The sequence below is a fragment of the Anopheles funestus genome, chromosome 2RL, assembly GCF_943734845.2.
Source record: "Anopheles funestus chromosome 2RL, idAnoFuneDA-416_04, whole genome shotgun sequence".
In the NCBI taxonomy this organism is placed as follows: domain Eukaryota; kingdom Metazoa; phylum Arthropoda; class Insecta; order Diptera; family Culicidae; genus Anopheles; species Anopheles funestus.
Genome location: NC_064598.1, coordinates 27,197,508 through 27,218,147, shown reverse-complemented (window position 1 = coordinate 27,218,147; position 20,640 = coordinate 27,197,508). Strand labels below are relative to the sequence as shown.

Genomic DNA, 20,640 nt, shown 5'->3' with positions numbered 1-20,640 from the left:
AAATCCGTTCAGTTACTTGCGCGGTACCTTGCCTGCAGCTCGAATGACTCGGACTGTGACCACGTGGGAGGCATAAACTCAATCGCTGTCAATAGCCAGATTTCGTTACGAGAGTGGTGCTCGTGTAATCACTCTGGATTGTGTGTTTTTTTCTTTTCTTTGTCTCATGTACACTCAACACTCAAATACTGTGGAATCTGACAACAAGGCAGGTCGCAAGCATGATAATATCATAAGTAAGAATGCTGTTACAGAATCATCGAGATAAACAACAGTTTTTGTAACAATATTATTTATCGAACAAAATCACCGTATCTTTTACATATAATATTTTCCAACTAGACAGACAATTTTCCGAAATCAGAAACCAGAATCAGGTGTATCAGTTTTTCAAAGGTTTTGTATAATATCTCAAAGTTTGTACAGTGCTGATGTACAACACACAGTTGATTATTTTCGAACGACAATGACGAAAAAAGCAAATAAATGGAGTTGATCCTATGTTTGAGATTTGGCTGTGAATTGGATGCCCATTTAGGACTTGGACTTCAGTGAAACGATTATCTTTAAACACTCTTTCTTTTTCAGTAGTTGTTTGGTATAAATGGTAATTCCTGGTTAGGCTAAAATTTTTCATAATCTTCAGTGTTATTGTTGAAGTTACTGATGAAAGCACAAACTTTGAGAAGACACTTAGCGATGACTTGAGACTGCAACTAGACTTCACACATGTCGTGCAAGATTGTCTTAACTTATGCAATGAGAACTCGTTCACTACGGTATTAGACATTATATTATACATTTGAGGTAACTTGAAAATTAAATAATTTCTCGTATTGGAAAACGATAGTCATGGAAGCCTAGAATCGTGTGACTTGACTAACACTTTCTTAAAAGAATGTGGCAACTTCTCGTCCAAGAATTTCTTCAAAGTTTGGTCGATCACTCCAATCTCCCGATGGGGACACTTAGTACACGGTCTTTTACCTTAGCTCATACTGTACTTGATAGGTATTCCTATTATCGAGAGACCAGAACTGAGGTTTTGAGGGGCACACATGGCCTTTCTCCAAAAGAGAGGATGTATTATAAATAGCTAATTGCCTACATCCAGTAAACACTAAGTGCTTCAAGATGGAAGCACTGCCGGAAGCCCCTAAACTATTGCTTAAAAAATACCAGATAATGTTATCAAATTTTGTTTGCACTTAAAACGATAAGTACAATGAATGAAGTAGACCTAAATTTACCAATGAGTGATAAAGAATTCGTATGCAAAATCTATCAAAGTAATCTAAATTTGAAATGCATACATTTTACGTTTTTTTCGTTTCGTTTTTTAGCAGTTTAATTATCTGTTGATTCAAGATATTATAAACTGACCTTGTGTCTTAATTTGTATTACAAACTGTTAAACCAATAAAGTATTCTGCATAGTACACACAATGACTTATGTTCGACACATGTTTGTTTGTTCACCCATTTTTTCTATCCTACACCTAGACCAGCTGCTTTGTACGCATGTTTACAACATAATTATCACTTTCGATACGCAACGTGCATGAAGATCGTCTGCAGAATGTGCAGCACAATGAACCCAACGCAAAAACGTTCTGTCCGTAAACGAATACCCACAGTAAACAATAACAAAATACAAGCTACTGTTACTCATCATTTACACCGTGTTTTTATAATGATGTATTACTGGGCAGTGTAATGATTGATAAAAGAAATAAAACATTCATCATTACATTCAGTAGGTATTTTCACCGAGCAACAGAACGCACATTAAAAACGTTCGCAACACGACGTTTGCTGATGTATTTTACCTGTCCACTCGAGCGCTCATTTTGAGTGCGGAAGTTTTTTTGTATGTCTTTACCGAAGAGTGATCATAATTGAGTTGCAAAAAAATGAGGGAAATCATAAATTGAGGTACATTCTGACACATTCGTACAGTATAAATAAAGTTCACATTTTAAAAAGTTTTTTTTTGTTAATGTTTTACCTAAAAAATAATTTAAGAAATTCGTTGATGGTGATGAGAAAACGAAGTCGACTTGTTTTCACTGTTGAACTCATCCCAAGCAATTTAAAATTAAATTTCACTCGCCAGTAATTGCTCTGACCCCCAGACGCGTCCACACACGTTTATGGAAATTTATTCCACCCAAACTGTGTACGCTAATAAACGCCCCACAAAAGGGGGAATGCGTAACGTGATGCAGATAGTTTCGCACTACTTATGCGTTGATAAACGACAGGTAAACATCGGTTCTATTATTTTTTTTCTACTCTGTAGATACGATCAGAAACAGGTTAAATAATTCGCAATGAAGGACTTTTGTGTTTTTGTTCCAGCAGGGCATTATTATCCGTACGAACCGTTTAGCCAACGATCAACTGTAAGGATCACGATGGATTAAAAAATAATAAACTAAGGATACGGCGAGTGTATCCTTACAGCTGGCACCCGCCGTTAATAGTGCAACAAGTTGATGGCAGATCCTTTCGTTACGTATTTTATCAGCATGTTCATCGCGCGATCACTTTAAGCCAATCGGTAGAGATCTTCTTACCGCAAGATTACCGATGAAATAGATCAACCATCAATAAGTGTGCAGAAACAAGCTGCAACAAATCGATCCTGCTGAAATTGACGTGTTTCGCCAGCACGCGAGCTGATTCACGATCTGCTTCATCCATCAAACCCCAAAAGAAGGTTTCTTTTTACGCACAAAACACACCAGAGTAACGTCTGCTTTTTTTGTTTCGGTAGCACATGCATGTATCATGTTGCTGTCCTCTCGTGGACGACCTCACGCAACACGAACCAATGTGTGCCGTCACGAACAGGGCGAGAGTTGATCAGTTATGGAAAAAATGGCATACGAAAACCCTACCCCAGCGAGACAAGGAGAAAGCAAAAAACTCACAAACACACGGACAAGATGCAAAGAGAGTGTGGCTGGCAGACGTGCAGCAGCTGCATGAATTTAATTAACGTCATTAATGTAATTGCACACGTCATAATCCTTTATCATGGTCCTGCAGGCAGGTTGGTTAGATGCCAGCAAGTGGATGAGCCCATAAAAAAACGAACAGATCCCCATACTCACCGCCGTACGGAGGATGATCTCGATCCCACACGACTCAAACCGCTCCCGATACCAAACTCGATCGGCTTGATTATTTGATTAAGTTCTTTTACCGTCGCCGGCCGGAGCGTGTGCCGAACACAAAGATGAAACCGTTCCGTGACCGAACCCAATACGATTAAAATCGATGATCCTTGTTAGGAGCCTTCTTAAGCGTGTCTAATTGTGCAATTATCATGAACACCATCGGAACCAGCATCGGATCAAAAGTTCCGAGCGCGGTAGATGCGAGACCGTTGATACCGATATTTATCCGTTCCGCGGCGGAATCCATCTTTTGCTTCCGGACGAAAACAACCGCATAAAAGCCGAAACATCTTCTTTCGGCACACGAAAGGGGCACACGATACGGACGATGGAGGACGGTTGGAAGACGTGTAAACAACGCGGGCAAGGACGAAGAACAACACGCACATACATGCGTTTTTTCCTTTGCTAACAATAAACCCCAAAATGGAATGGATTTTTCGACCAGCTGATTATAGTTATTAGGTTGGGTGTAATTGTTTGATTAATCATAAGCTTAACCGAAAGCGATGCAAATTGGTGATGAAAAGCGAAACAATTATCATGCCAGCGTTTGCAGCGATGCGTCGATGTGGAGAACTTTGGTCAACAGGTTGTTGAAACGAGTTATGTCAAGATAAGGGTTTACGTTAATATCCGGTTGTTAGCTATCTGATAAACTAATTTAAACGATTTAAATGATCGCTTTCAATCCAAATGGATACGAGTGTCCTCTTCTTATGGCACATGTGCTGCGAGTATTAATTGAAGATCTTTGGAAATTATTCTTGCAGGTATGGTCGATCAGTGAGTCATATGTACAGCGCAAATCAACAAATCTTTCTTGCCATGTGTTAAACACAACTTCTTTTAAACATTTGACCTAAGCATCTGTTGGATAGGAAAAGAAATTATTGTCCTTTATTTCAAAAATTTTCCAAGCCAATCTAATTTAATGTCACTTTATTATCCTTCTAGCCTTAATTAGAGATGAACATACTGGGAAAGAGTGAATGATCAAGGTTAATCCTTCATGAAACGCAAAAGAGTGAGTCGCTAGTCGGTGCAGAGAGTGAATGAGAAAAGCTCAAAGAAGTAGTCAGTAGATTGGTTTAGAGTAGTGTTGGGTGAATCTGCTTCAGACTCATGAATCTAAACGAATCTATGAACTGAATGAAAGATTCTGAATCTCTATTGAGAAGATTCATGACTCTCCATTGAATTATAAATCCTTAGAGTTTCCTGACAGCCCGATGATTAATATGGTTGCCCCTCCACACCATCCCCGGGCAGCACTTTTTAATTTAAGTTTGTTGGCAGCAAATCATCAATGATTCATGAATCATTATTTTGTTGGGAGTCGATTCATGATTTTAATGACTCTTTTCACATGATTCAATTAGCACAAACATTAGTTTAGAGAATTATTAGTCTCAAAAGAGTGAGTAAAAGAATCATACTCTTACAACCACTCATTCACTATTTTTCTACTCGCTGAAAAGAGTGGCTAGACTCTAATTCTAATGTGATCTAAATAACTATTCTAAATTCCAAACATAGGATCACCAAATTTACAAAATGGACCAAATTAACAAAATGGACAGTGAACAGGGTAATAAACTGCTGAGAAACAAAATGTCTCTACTCTTAATTCGTGCTACGCAAGATTTTATATGAATTATTTACACTAACTTTGGGATTAAGATTGTTTCGTAATTTATAAGAAATGACAATTTTTAACCGACGTAAATCTAATTCGATTGAAATTTCGAATTAAATAATGGTTGTAGGCTGAAGTTCCTAGTAGGAGCCTGGACGTAGATTTATGTGATAACTCAGGAAGCGTCTGTTCTGCTAATGCTAATGTAAAAAAGTCACTGCGCCGAAATTTGTCCATGTTGGAAAAATTCTGGTCCACGTTAATTCTACTACCAACTTGTTCTCTAACCAATTATCCATTTATTTTGAATTCTTTAAACTTTTACCGATGGCGGAAAATTTTCGATTATAACACATGTTTTGTGAACCACCAAATAATTAATACCTTCTTGTAAAACCACGATCGCATTCGAGCAAATAAAAGAAACATTTCACCAAACAAAATTCCTTTAAAGGGAATGCATTCCAACCACATCAGTCGCCAGTCTTTGTAGCGCACCGTACGCCACTGTCACCAAGCCTCGCCACAAACCTCGGGATGTTTTTGGTCCACCAAAAAATGGCATTTTCCAAAATATATTCAAAACACCTTCACCCAATGCGACTGTTAGCAGGCTCATCGTCTGAACCGGTGCCAAACATAATGCCAACCTTTAGTGCAGCGCCACTGCGCAATGGAATCTGTTGCGAGTGCTTTCGAACTGCACAGCACAGCATCGGGTCAGCCATCGGGGAGACACTCCGTAGAAATATCACACTCGCAAGACGCTTTACCGTACGAGTTCGAACAGACATTCGCCCCAAAAAAAGAGGTGTTTACTTGCTACAAAATCAACACCTTCACCTTCATGGTGGACGTACCGCGCGTTGGGTGAACGAAGGCGAACCACGGGTTCGATACTTCGGGTTCGGGGAAAAATTATCTGATGGTATTTCAGCATACCGTGTAAATTAAAATGTAGCATACACACGCTGGACGACACTAGTGCGGATCCTCGTCACGCGGTTTACGTGGCAGCCGTTGGGATACAACAAATCGTCCGGACGTACCCTAAACGCACCGAAGCAAAAATGGCACCGAGAGTATTGCCGTATCGAGCATCGAGTCTCAGAACTTGAATGGTCGAAATCTGGTGACATTCAGCACCCCGTTTCGCTTAGCGGGTCACCAAGACGTAAGGGTGTCCACAGAAACTGTGAACAACAACAAACCAAAACTTGCCTCCAATGCGGACAATTTCCTGGAAATGGTTAAACGCAACAACTACACCAATTTGACTGTACCGTGAGAGATCCCATTCTTGGAGGATGGAGGATGACTTGCTGCTGCCGAATGAATTAAGATACTGCTCCGGGATGCAAGTGTTGTGGATTTCTCGAGTTTTCTCAGCTGTTGCACATTCTCGGAATCGTGTGATGGATTTATCGAACCAAAATGCAAAAGGTATGAGTTGTATCCCTTACCCCAAAGGGAAAATTAAACGAGAATAAATAAACCGTCATCAGGCACTAGGGTTTTTCAGTTTGCTTACAATTATTGGCTTGATTTGTGACTCGACAGCATCCCCAAAACAAACTGGGACACTTTATTTACATAATGTTCAAGCAATAAGAAGCGAATGAGTTTGAATTTGCTTCAAACTCCATTTACAATAAGTTCGAGAGTCTGACTGCTAATCCAAATTCCTTCGCGAGGCGGAGTCTTCTACTCCCTCTTTAGCAGTGATTGATGTGCATAGTGTATTGCAATGAAACGTGAACATCCGATCATATATTTTTCCCCCGGTTAGTAGAAGGGTGAGAGAGCACCGACTACCGATTTGCTTACTGTCTTTGCAAACAAACTAAGAAAAAAACGACACTCACATAGACACTATTTGCTGATTTACTAATTGCTTAGGTTCGTACGTACTTTTTTTTCATTGGTTAGTTCCCTAAGCTCCACTCTTCAAAGACGGCTTCCGCTCAAAGCAGGGTGCGTGAGCGATGGCGCACGTGCACCGCGTTCGGGAAACGGATGGCGGTGTTTGTTTTTTTTTCTTTTAGTGTGAAAACTGTTGTTCGATCTATTGTTTGTTAATTTGTGCAGCGTACTTGAACTCAAATAATTGAATTTGAAAATAAAAAGATCTACCGATTAGGACGCCAGCGCAAAAAAAAAAAACAATCCGTACATATGTGTGCGCACAGGAATTCACCTTTCCTAGGTATGTTTGCTTTCCTTTCCCTCTTTCGTTTCCCCGCTAAAGGAACCTCATACGTTCGGGTGTTAAATGCGTTTACCATACGCCCAGGGACGATGCATCGAATGCATCCGATGCCATCCGATGACCTCCAATGAACCACGGATATTAATTAACAACACACAAGCAAGCATGGGAGCAGCATAATCAGCATCAACGTGCGCATTCACAAGAAGGATGCGTTGGTTTACGCGTCTCGAATACAATTGCATCAAGGGAAAACGCATTAAAATTCAATCATTATTTGAATAATGTGGGGTTTTGTTTGTGAGTTTAATTCATTAAACTAATTTGGAACCATATCACCATTTGATGCGGTTTATGTGCAAGTGCACTTTTTTGTGTAGATGTATTTGTTTTTTTTAATAGGTATATAGTTAAGAAAAATCTACCCTAAATTTCAAACATTAAAAAAACATTAAAATATAAAAATTGGAGCATTAATGTTTAAATTTTATTAATTAAAACATAAGGAATCCAAAATTAAAATCTAAAATTTACAAACAAATCAACTTCTAGATATTCAAGAGATAAGTAATGCTAAATATTATGTTCTGAAACCTAATGTGATGATTATACATCTTTCAAAGAACAATTTTTTCCGTGCGAACGATTGAGTTACTGGAATATTTGTTTTTCTCCGATGCCAAAGTCGAAACTAGGAACAAGTCTTTGGAATTGTTCAGAAGTTTCTCAGATTAATCCTTCTATACAAATAACTATTACTGACCAGTTGAAGCCTACGAGATAAAGATTGGAAGTTGATAGATCAAATGTCAAAACTGTTCAGTTTAAATGTCAAAAACTAATGTCAAAAGAATCGATTATACTTCACGAATAAAAAGCTTACCATTACAATAATACACTACAGTATTCAGTTTTGTATTAATAACTGTTATTATTTTTTCTCAATATTTTGCATAATATTTCAAACAACACTGCAAGTTATTAAGCTATAATTAATTGATGTAGGACGCACATTCCTTTTTGGTAAGATCAAATAATTAATAACTAAACCATCATTTCACGATGACAAAATGAAACCTAAGATGGGATGCATAACATTCCTCCTTTCAAATTCCCATCCATTCAGTCTCGTTGGCTATGAAGGGACGGAATTGAACTTTCCGCTCGATAGAAATGCATAAATAAATAGTAAATTTAGCATCACCTACCGCTCGTAAAACAATCAAATCGTTCAATTATTTTCGACAGAATACAAAATAAATGGTCTACAAGTGTATGACCCGATGCACCCGATACGTTGCGCTCCATGTGAATTCGGTTACACGCCATCTTTGCTTCAATCTGTAACAGTTTTCTGTATTGCGGCGCCATGCAAAAAAAACCAACCGCATCCTGTACTCTGCTACTGACGATCGGTCGCTATGATGTGGTCGCTACTTGCAACGATCAAAAGAAAAAAGGTCAACCAACCAAAGTCGGTGAGTCAGAGCGTTCGGTGCGTACTCCAGCTACTGGCGAGCGGACTCTATCCGAACCGGGATTGACGGATATTTTTCAAGCAAAAATTTCAATGGGCTAAGATACTGGACCAGAAAGGGGCCAGAAATTTATAGCTCTTTCAGTGCCGCCTCTGAATCCCCGGCTTCGCGAGAGGTTCTTCACCATTTATTGAAGAGTATGCAAATTTTGCAAGCTTACAGTCACTGCTTCCCGTCACCAGATTCCCACCAGTTAAACCTTCTTCAGTTCAAAATTCAGCGAAAAGAGTATGACGTTGGCACAGCCACACATATTACCTCCTCGGAAAGCGCGACTAACCAACGACACATTCAAATGGAGGCTCGTAAAAATACAAACCAAAAAAATAAAACACACTTTGGTCCCCAAATCAAGAAACGGCACAAACCGTCACAATGCCGCCCGCTGCTCATGTCGGTCGGTTCGGCACAAAGCAGAGGCGTCTGTCGACCGATGGCCGTTTGCCGTTTTGTATCACCAAATTTATCAAATTAGTAATTATGATGTACCATAGACGGGGCAACCTTTTTTCTTTCCCCCTCCGCGCATGAGGAGGTCATCGTAAAAACTCGACGCATGAAAGGCTGCCGCAAGAGTCGGCAAAACGGAATCTTTGCTCCCAAAAGTTCCTAGAACTTGGAGCGCATAAACAGTTCCGCCGTTCCGTCGGTTGCAGTTTTGGCACGAACACGGCAAAGAACAATATGCAATTTGTAGCCGACGCTGGTGCAGTTTTACACCGCGCATGAAAGGCACTGGGAACGGATGTTGCCGGAGATTCACGTGCCCGTGTCTGTATCCGGGCGTGAACCTATTTGGCGGGCAATAATCAACCGCACGGTTGATGCGCATTACATCAAATGAAATCTTTGCCCGGTCTAAAACTGTCTCCGAAATGGCCGCACTTCCCTTTCGTCCGCAGCCGGTCAAGTTTTACGGAAACAAGTGGAACGTTTTCGATGGTATGCATAATGAAATGTTGCAGAACTGCAACCGTCTGTTTAGCGTACCGCAAAAAACCAGACACACCGAGCTTTGACATTCATGACAAATAACAAATAATTCATACACCGGCGACACTTTGCGCTAAATATTCATAAACTATTGTCCGTGCCGAAAATAAATAACAAAATATCGATGAACAATTTGTAGGGTATTGGATTATTGGGATTTTTTACTGTCTTTTTGCTTTGTTTTGCCATCCTGCTGTGCGCGTATTTTGTGGATGCACAATGAGAGGAAGAAAAAAAGCAAAAAAAAGGAAAAGCTGCTTAGCCGTAAAACCAGAACGATGCTGTCGCCCGTTCAATTGCATATGTTTATTGCACGTCGCGAAGTCGCGAACATAACAGTGTATTTCAGAAAGAAATAAATATGCTAGAAAAAGAAAGAAATATACTGCGAAAGAAACAAAAATTGCATAATGTTGCTTCTAGCCATGATTTAATTTTTTTTCTAAAAATAATAAAAATAAAACAATTTGTTAACGTATGTTCTGATTTTTACTGTTTTTAAACCATTTCTTTTTAAATGAAATTTGTCAAAAGTGTATTAAAAAACTGTGCCCTAAAGGATGATACATCGTTGTGCGTAATGTTATTTCAGCTAACCATTGTTTCCGCAAAACTTGCGTTGTGCATAACTCGTTCTATGCTTTTCCTACCTTTGCAAAAAAGAAAACCACTGCTCCGTCCATACCAACATTCAAAACCAGCTGCTGATCCATTCTGCAAAACCCCGACCGAACATGCATTCTGATGCACATTTGCATGCGAAAATATTCAAACTAGCCGGCACACGGGTATTGATATTGTAGCATAAATAAGAAATATGCATAAAATGCTGCACGAAACAATTTGTTTCCAATTTTGCATTGTTTTGTTTTTTTTTTTGGTTGATTTGCGTATGCGCTAAGTCGTGGTTGAACGCCATACACACGTGCTTCATGTTCTGGAGGATGGAAAACTCTTCTGCTCCCCCCGTTAGAAACCTCTGTTACAGGATGACGCCCAACTCGTCGGGAGATTTTCCACGAAAAATTCGACTGGTGTTTGCACGAAGTTTGCCGTGTAGGTAGGCGGCGAACAAATAACATTCCGTTGCAAAAACATTTTTTTTGGACTAGAAATACATCCGAATGTTCAATCCGAATGTTGGAAGCAATGGAAACCACATAATTACTTATGAAACAAAAAAAACGAGTTTCATAAAAATATCAGCAGGAATTATAAGCAGGAATTTTGTAGAAAAACTTGTTGGACTTTGGAGAAGAACAATTTTTCCATAAATGTCGTTGAATTGTTAGAACTTTAAACATAGTTCTAACGAGTTTCAATTTTGTTAAATTGTCGAGGTTTTCCATTTACTATGGAATATTCTATTTGCTTTTTATAAAAAAAAAATCAAGCTTCTAATAGCAGAACAGTTAGGCTAATAAATTGGATTAAGAAGTAATACCAATCATATTTCTTCCATCGAAATAAATATCACACCGGTGTAAATACATAAAAACAAAGCAGAAAAGTGGGACAATTTGGTAGCGTTAGCAGGAATGGCTATTATTCATTCATAAAAAAACATAAATCCACCAGCAGTCATTCATTTTCTTCCATTTCACTTAACTACGTTTAACACTCTCGGAGGAACAGGGGCGGGTTGCAACGAAAAAAGGGCTTCTCCTTCATCCACGAAAGTGATTATGAAAGCTATCGAATCGCCTTCGGGTGACCTATCAGATTAAATTAGGTAGCACCACATCACAGCTGGCAATCCAACCCCGTGAGAGGTATCACGGTCTGAAGAAACTCATAACTCATCCCCCGACCGGGATGTACGCACCTCCCATCCTGGCACCCCCCCCCCCCCCCCCCCCCCCCACGTCCAGCGCTGCCATTTGTCAACATAGTTTCGGGCGACTGTTGGGTAGTTTATTTATTTAGCTTTTGTTTGAAGAAACACCAAAAAATGTGTAACAGGAGAAGAAACAAACTCAACGCACTGATACGACAACAAATCAAGAGAGACAAACGGGTGAACAACAACAAAAAAAAGACTCCTCCAAAGGCAAGTGTCCGAACGAACGGTAACGAACGTAGCTGCGGAATGCTGTGTTAAAGCTGAAGGAACCACCAAACGACAGATGAATTGGATGTGGTTTTCTTCGTTTTTTTCGGAGGATTTTATGTTTTCATTCGCATCGCTCGAAGTAAAGAAAAAAAAAAACAAACAAGCAAAAGCGTACAGGGTAAAACAAAAAAAAGCGAAAACAAACTACTAACAACAAAACTCAACCAAAATCTCTCGACGAATCCTCCCCAATCGTTATAGATGCTCGTTATTTCCTCCAATATTGTATCATTCTCGCTTCGCTACAGCCTCATCCGCGGGTTTTGGTTCCGATGCTGTTGTCAGATTCGTGGAAGGCCAGCGATCTGCTACCCCAAAACGAATCGAGACCGGTCCTGCAAACGGTCCACAAACACACACGGTTTCGAAACGATCATTCTTTTCCGCTTCGCCCAGTGGTTCCAGTGATTTGAGGGAGAGAAAGAAAAAAAAACTGACCGCGGGACCGCGGAAACACGCGAAGAGGTATATCGCATCTAGCCGATCTTGTTCGTTGTGGTGTACATACCTGATCTGAATTGATCATTTCACTCGCAAGCACGCTCCGCCCCACCTAGCTACAGTTATTGCGAGCGTTTCGTGCGTGTCTTCTCGTGACCTACGGCGACGACAAATTCAAATCTAACCGGTGGCCGTTAAAGGTATCGTTTTTATTATATTTTTTGTTCATTTTCTACCTTTTTTTTTGCTTAATCTGCGTTCCATGTGCATGTGCAAAGAGGCTATCCATCACCATTTGAACAAGAGCTTGTGTGCATACCGGAGACATTGCCGATTACCGATACGCATATTGCCCAGCCGCGTATTGGTGCGGGTACGAAAGACTGCAACAGCGGTGCGCTGATACAAGCGACGAACCCCTCGTTTTGGCACCCGTCATTAGAATGATTGGTTTACAATCGTCAAAATTTCGTACTTTAAGATATTCATTGGCACATCAGTGCCGGTGTTGCACTGCTGTGGGTGGCATACTCTTGAAGTGTGTTGAGCAAAAATTTGCGTCCCATCCTTTTTTTTGCAACGTTCCATCGATCGACATAACAATGGACACATCAGCAATGGCAAACATGCAACTGTCAAATTTGTTTTATTGTTTAAAAATTTAAGCCCAATTTTTGGTATTTTTCGTTCGTTCCTTCTTCTAACTTCTCTCACGATCGTTTTTTTATGTTGGTTCCTTTCCCTCATTCCAGAACGCTTTTGCAATCTAAAGCTACGTAAAGTGGTTGGAATAATATTTAACCAAAGGATATTCAAGCTGGTTGTTCCCTGGTAGTATCATTACCCACCACATGATCGATTGATCACAGTCGCAGACTAATCGTATGCATCAAAAATTTATTCGTCGGATGAATGAAGTGTTTTGCACGTTTTGCACAAACCAACCATCTGCGGAGGTTAGGAAATTAAGCAAAAATCCAAACCAATGTTTAACGGATCGAACGGGTAGACCGGTTACTATTCATTAACGAGACGATCTGTTGCTACCGTGGGGGCGACTTCCTGCCAATCGATGGGAATCGTGACATCTTCGCTGTAACGAAAACCTTCGCCCAAAAAAAAAAAAAAAAACACCGAGACATGCACCCATGGTACAGCTAAATGTGCTGATTGCATATTAATCATTTCACAGGAATTGATGTTTGCTCTCTAGCGTGTTATGCCATGTAAATATGTCGACCTCTGAGCAGTCTGCATTCCGTTTCGCATGTGTATATCCATTGATGGAGCAGCATCGAGCATGGGCCTAGCAAAAACTGATCAGCAAAATCGAAACCAAACGGAACGGAAAACAAAAGAGACAGCAGGACAATTCGCAAAAACTCGCTTCACCATACACTATCTGCGGAAGAATTCCCCAAATCGGCCACAAGAGAGGGAACCCGCAAGTGCTGCCTGATACGTTCGGTACGGATTAAGATTACCCGTATGCTGCAAGTTCCCGGAACTTCGCCGGGTTCATCGTGCGCCAACCGTGCACGGTGGTTTTCGTGAATGGACACACTAATTAAAACGCGAATGCAGTAATCCATGCAATCCGACCATCTTCTACCAGGTATGTTGATCGAGTAAATCAGGAACATACACACACAAATCGTCATCATCAACGATCCTGAGAATGGTGCCCTTGCACCATTCGGTATGTTGCTGGTGACGGGACAAATCCCTGGTAGTCAAGGTAGTTAAATTGTCCTTCGTTTTCGCTTTCCCGCTTCAGTTTAGTTAAGGGTGAGAAAATCTTTAATTTTCCTTGCTATTTGAAGCACTAAAGAAATACCGAATATTTTTCACCGATGCTCGTTGGCCATTTGCCGGGAGAAAAGTCGAAAAACCAAGTTGAAGTTTTCGTTGATTTTGAATTTTTTGCTCAATCTTTAGATTCTAACTAAGAAAACACCAAAACCTAACTTCCTACAAGAGGATTTCTATCTAAAAATGTTCAAAGTTAAACATTTTAGGTAAACAAAAGAGGTAAAAAACACATACATTTTGGCTCAGATTTGAAATGTTGCATCTTATTGAGTTTTACAGATATTTTTGTTTTACTAACTGTTTTGGAAAGGTTATTAATTGTAGTTTTTAATGCTATTATTGTTTTAATTATCGCAGAGGTCAGTAAGAAATTGGGAGACTTCATGTAAAAAAAGTCAAATGCAGGTGAACAAAATGGAACTTTGAAGTCATGCTAATTTTTTTCACCGTCAAACCGTCAATATTACAAGTTATAGTTTTTTTTTTTTTTTTTTTTGGCTTAACGACCATACAGGTCACGCCGGCCATTTCTGGCTTACTAGACTTATTTTACCACGTAGCCGGATAGTCAGTCCTTGCTACGGGGGGACGGTCCGGATTGGATTTGAACCCGGTCCGGCCGTGTGGACTGGCGCCGTTTATCACATGCACCACCGGGCCGCCCGATTACAAGTTATAGTGTGGTATTTGAATAAACATTCCATCGTACATATTCATAATTTTTGGGGGTGTTCAGCAACATTGGCATTATTTATCGTTTGTTATGAGTCAATTTGAGGATTTACTTGCTTTAGATAATTGGTTGTCCGCACAAATCATTACGTTAACTTACTCGTCTCATCTCAGTGAGCCGGGTTCTTTCAACCGTTGTTGACTGACATACACGTCCCTATCGTTGCTTGCACATACCGAACTTTCGGTGCTATGAATTTCCGAGATTAAATTGGCTTTTTGATTAAATTTTGCATTAAACAATATTCATTCATGAACTTGTCATATTTGGTAGTATGATACCCTGATACCAAGACTGCATCATACAGCTATTATAGAAATTATGGCAGCTTTAGATAGTCTAAATATAAAATATAAAGCCGATAAAAAAATCTCAAATGTGATTTTTCTTTCATACCATAATGTTGTTACAATTATTGTGTTGTTGGTTACTTTATATCCAATTACTAACAGTTGGATTGGAACTCCAAAACATATTAATTTCACTCTATTAAATGAGACATCAAAAACAATGCTCAAGGTTACAGAATTTTTTTTTTTTATTTTTGTTTGTTTCAAATTTCAATCAAAAATGACTCACCGGTTTGGCTCCTAAAGTATGTGATTTCGGATTTGCAACTTATTTAAAATTCAAATTCTAGCCAGTAGCCGTAGCAAATAGACAAAAGCACCAAAAACATCATTATGACAATTTGCCAATCGATATACCCGATCAATCGATCAAACGATCGCCGTTAAAACCGATCTCATCAACAAAGCGGTCGTCCATCAGCGGTACCGTACCGGCTGAACTATTTTATGGTTCAATAATGACGTCATTTAACTCAATTTATAGCCACTTTTTGGACACCGTGTGTCGTAGGATCGTTAAAATTATAATGCCATTCCATGGTACGGCACCGCGTAACGACACTAGCCGGCTATGTGACACACATCGTCAATTTATATTTATCCTTTTTTCCATGCACAGGGGGTGCCCCGTTGTTGCAGGAAAAGGGAAAAGGATGTACTTTTTTTGTTCGTTGCTGTTGTGTTTCTAGCGATTCCGTTCGCACTAGCCCAACCAACCCGGGGTTTGGGATTTAAATATTCATCATCGGACCTCGTGTCGGCGGTGGTAAAGTCGGGTAGCATACGAAAAACACAACCGAAACTTATTACCAAAACACCACAAATACTCTACGGTAAGGTGCGTAGTGTGTGGTCGCTTTTGTGGCTCCGTGTAGCTCTCTTCACTATCGATGCGTAACACTGGTGGCACTTTCTATTCCAATCGTTCAATCGTTCTCTTCCAGCGCTGTGTTGCAGTTGTTCGACTTCCTGCTGTTGCGTTCGCTCCGAACTCTATCATTACTTTTATTATTATCGTTATTTTATGATAATTTCTCTTTTTTTTCTCCTACTTCGGTAACACTAGCTGCATGATGCATTATGTTGTCATCGAGGTACGTGAGAATATTTTACCACAAATAACTAGAATGAGACGCGGACATTAATCGTTACGGAAGGACAGGAAGGTGACAAATCGTATGTTGAACGTAGTTTAATGGGTAAAGTAATGGTTTTGTGAGGTGTGTAAAATATAACAACAATTAAATAACGTTGTAGCACTATAAAATTGGAGGAGAACTTTTTTGGAGGAGAATCAATTTTATGACCTATCAGTGAAGAGTCATTCGAAGAGCAGCGTTTACGATTTAATATTTTTTGAATTTCTTATTGTAAATGACATTTGTAAAATTTAATATATCTGATTAAATACGGATTACTTACCCTGGTTGACAACAGTTTGATAGCTTTTTGGGCCCCAAAAAAATTTTTTTTTTATTTACACAAAGTCACATACACACTTAAAAACGCTTTGGCACATTTTAAACACTCGCCTACAAAGGCCACATTTTTCACGCAATAAGCGAATCACGAATTTACGCAATAAGCTCACTAAGAAAAAAAACTTCACATTTTTCACAAAAACAACCAACTTTTTCCATCAAAAAAAACCAACTCTTGCATTGTTTTTGCTATACACTGTACACAACTGAAGTTTTTTTTATTACCGAAAGTATTTTTTTTATTAATTCTAAATTGTATAATCTACCCGAAGCTAGCACGGAGATTTCGAACAAAAAAAAAGAAACCTCCTATGGCGTGAGTTTATGACAAAACCGGTTTTCAAACTGCACAACACAAATACAAATAATTGGCAAGCTTAGTACACGCATGAGTACACGCACTGATTTGTACATTCGCTTACTCTCACACACGTACTTTTCGCGCGTTTGACAGCGTAAGGACGCTTAACACACTTTTGCTTTGTCATTTTTTCAAACTTTGTAGAGCCTTTTTCTTACAATAAAATAAAAACTAGATTGATTTAAAATGCAATCAACGATGAAAATGTTACATTTGCTATGAAAGACAATACTGTTCGTGATCGTGCACGTTCACTTACACACTTGCCGCTTCAGGTGCGTATCGCACCGTACCGTAAGTACGCATACGCAGACACAAAACCCAAGCCGACGCTGAGTACAATTTGTACATGTGCAAATCAAAAAACGTCACTAATTAACATTATATCAATATACGAATTGATATACTGAACTTTCTTTGTTTCCTCAAAGAAAGGACATTACTTTTTAGCACCAAAAAAAGCAACGCTTGCAAAATGTTACCGAAAGCCGTACCGAAAGTTTTTTTTTCATATCTCTCATGTACCGCTGTCCGAACGCTACTGATCACAATCTCTACTTATCTCATTATCATCATCTCATCTGCTACGTTATCACGCCACACCTACACAACCGTAATTGGCGATGCCGCTTGATCTCAATTTCTCTTATTCTTTCACACACACTACGCTCCTTATTATGAGATGTTGTTGTTGTTGTTTGCAGAATTAGAGAGGCTTCGGGGCTCTTGGATGCCTTTCCTCTCTCTCCTTGAGAGATTAATGTATAAAGCTTCGTAAAAAAAATTATTCAACTACTCTTTGCTCCTCTCGATCACATCCGTTCTTACATGTTGTAATATGAAAAATGTAGGAAATTAAATACATTTTAATAACATATAACAATATTATTGTGATTAGCAGGAAAAGGCATTAAAGGGGCATTGGTTTGATCATGTTTTAATTAATTATATGTAGAAAAGGGTGCTTTGGCTAAAAGAACGACTTTCTTCTTTTTTTCTAACAACATTCATTGACATTTCCGTTCTTCGAGGCCCTTCTGACCGGCGGGGCACTAAGCACCCGCCTAGTCCACCTAGCGTTTGATACGCCACAGCGAATGAACAGAAATTCTTGGAAATTGATGAATCTTTGGAGATTCGTGAATTTTTATAACAGAGATTCAGAATCATTTGCGCTCTTTAAAGACCCATCCTGAGTCATCAGTCGGAAACAGATTCATCCAACACTAGTTACTTCTAGTTATTATTATTAAGATCTTAAAAAAAATAAAACAAACAATAAACATACAATTTCAAAATAATCCTATTATCCTCCTATTATCCTAATATCGCAATTGTCACCATTCTTACCTGTTACTGATAACGAAATAGTGCTACAAACTCACACAAAAAATCACGGTAAAATCGTATCGAAGGTGGTCTACGGGGTTTTTGTTGTTTTGGAAACAGCTAACATAAAATTCCTCAAACCGACCGTGGTCCGTAAGCACAAAACAGTAATAAATCTTCTTGCTTACCATAGAGCTTGGCAGCATGATTTAGACGAGTTCAAAACATTGAGAAGAGAGAAATAAAAACACGATAGACGAAATGAAGACAGCCGCACATGATTGAGGCGAAACGCTGCCCGCCGTTTCGGCTGACAAGGAGTGGACGAAGACACGACAAAACTGAGGGATCTGAAACGAATTGCTTTTCACTTGACGCGATTTGAATAGCTAATCAATTATAGAACTATTTCGTTTTCTTTTCACTTCGAAGGTAGAAGAGAACTTCTGAATGTTTTTTTTTTGGTCTTTTTTCTGTGTATATTTCCAGAATTAGTCTTCGTCATGATCGGCAGATCGATGACAAGATCCGCTTTATATTGGATTTCTTTTTCATACAGAAAACAAGTACAAGGAATAAAAATATGAACATATCGTTTTCTTTATACTCAAACAGCATACATGCGAAAGAAATTTGAAATCATGGAAATATGATTCTTCCAGACAATTGAAATTACCAACAATTAAAGGTACTAGAAGCACTGTGCATGCAGGAAAAGAAGACACAATTTCTACCATATTCTTACAAAATAATCATAAAGTATTACTTCCAATGATAATGCTTCCGTCCGTGCATTCTTTTCTCACAATTTACAATAAAACGTTCAAGACTTGGTCGTGGAGAAACAATCTCTCCAGTCTAACGAAAACAAAAAACGCTCAACTTCTACTCACAGGTGCTTGTTTTTTTTACGCTTATTGCTACACCTTTCCGTTCGCTGCCGGTACGATGTCATTTTTTTTACGAACGTCTTGACTTCTTCAGCAGCTCTGCGGGGCTGGAAAGACGATCTTCGACGATCCTTCTGGGTGCGATCGGATGTGGGATAAAAAATGTGCATAATAAACGATTGTCAAATTTCTATAATTGAAATTCATTACCGGTATACCGTTCGGTGCGAAGTGACGGTAAAACCGTATGTTAAAGCGGTGTCTTCTCCGGGAGCGAGTATCTTTACTCGAACACCGTGACAATATCCCGGTGGTTTGATCGATCGAACATCTTTCTTTTTTTTGCTGGTGTGGGATTTCGTCCGTTGCATCGGTGGAATGGAAGCTTTTTGTGCAACTTTGCCTGGCTGCTGTGTTTGGGGCTGGAATTCGATAGCGACAAATTCTGGCAAATGCCATTAATCTTACTGGTAATTTATAAATCAAATAGCCAGGCAGTGGCAGGGACGGCATGCCTTTAACGATGTGTTTGTTTTTTGGTCAATAAACTTATGCGTAGATATTGTTAAGAAATTTGTTTGCAAATTAAAGGATTTAGCTTTAAAATAATAACATAAATATCACATGGGTCAGAACAGTTAAAACATTATAAAAAGTTGTTTTATGTGTGATAATTTTGAACAAAACATTCTACTTTTTGAAGATTGTTTCAACCCCGTACGTCATAACATCATTTACCACTGCTGAGTGTGATGCTGTTCGATGATTGACGGATTTTTTATTCGAAAATTTCAACAGACGTCTAAGACGGTTCCAAACTACAGCACGCAAATAACTGAGGCAGACACACAATTACTGGCAGAAAACCAAACGCTTGCCTCAGTTTTTTTGTCTATGCTTAAAAAACCATGGGTACCGAACTTTCACCATATATTAAACGATCGTTTCCTGCGCAAGAGCAGCATATCGCGCCACAGCGTCACGGCGTTCTGACACCATCCGTACAAGCGAATCCCATCCAGGATGAAGAGGCATTAAATCGAAATCAAACATTTGTTATTAATCAAATCCGTACAATCGGCCGTAAAATCGATCCAATTAAATGTGCCTCGTCATCGATCGTCTATCAATCACCCGGCTGACTGACTCGCGCACCTGAATGATCCTCGAAAAGGTAGATTAAGATGATTATGGCATTACTGGAGCTAACCGATCAGCTAACCAATACGACAACTGGTGTGGTAGAGAGAAAAAAATATTTCACCTTTGGCGTCGATAAATAGCAAACGGATGGTGCTAGATATGACAGAACGAAAAAATCATGTAATCTTCCAATTTGTACGAACAAGTGAACCTGGAACAGTGCGAGAAAGCTTATAATTGGCCTTAACAAAACAAATGTCTCGTAAATAAACAATTACTTTTTCAACTTACAAAAATGAGAAGTTTAGCCAAATATGTCAAATATGCGATTTACTTAAAAGATTTAGAACATAATTTCGCTGCATCCTACCATAATAGCACTATTATTAATTTTGAACTTAAACGTTTAATGGAAAAGTATTA

General features: G+C 39.2%; 1 long non-coding RNA gene across 1 annotated transcript in view; it reads right to left on the bottom strand.

The window, feature by feature from the left end:
* LOC125765357 (uncharacterized) overlaps nt 1–20,537 on the bottom strand; it is a 130,595-nt gene extending 110,058 nt beyond the window's left edge. The window contains exon 1 of the long non-coding RNA XR_007418545.1: nt 16,436–20,537. This is a non-coding gene — a long non-coding RNA (uncharacterized LOC125765357). The remainder of the gene's footprint in view (nt 1–16,435) is intronic.
* Nucleotides 20,538–20,640: the final 103 nt, after the last annotated feature.